The sequence below is a fragment of the Penaeus monodon genome, chromosome 23, assembly GCF_015228065.2.
Source record: "Penaeus monodon isolate SGIC_2016 chromosome 23, NSTDA_Pmon_1, whole genome shotgun sequence".
In the NCBI taxonomy this organism is placed as follows: domain Eukaryota; kingdom Metazoa; phylum Arthropoda; class Malacostraca; order Decapoda; family Penaeidae; genus Penaeus; species Penaeus monodon.
Window position 1 is genome coordinate 2,835,007 of NC_051408.1, and position 516 is coordinate 2,835,522.

Here is a 516-nt window from a genome sequence, read left to right on the forward strand (position 1 = left end):
AACTGTCGTCTAAAGTAACTTGACGGTGTGATAGTTCTGATACACACGAATCTCTCTCTCGGGCGCAGACGATAGCTGGGAGATCACAGCGCGCGTTAGGCATCAAGGCATCTAGTCTTGCACCATTTTTCTCACAAAGAACCACATATTTGTTCTTGTTCAAGTGACGTGCCTGTTTCTAACAGTGACACACGTACCAGACATTTTCTCTCCTGTGTGAGGCGAATGGTCAATATTTGTCTTTAAAAATTCATCGTCGGGTTGGTATTATTTCTAGCATAAGGGGAAAGGGTGTTGCCAACTTTTCTCAGTGTACCAAACGGACCCAAGATATTTTCCGTATCCTGGTACCGATAACCCTATCTGTACGAGTGGTGATCCCCAGTGATTAAGAAGTGAGTCAGTGCACTACACACTAGAAACATATCCCCGTGAGTAATGCCAAATTAAGTACTAACAGGAACGACACCCAAGACTAGTAAATGAATTCGATCGCTTCCACGTCGAGAAACAGTA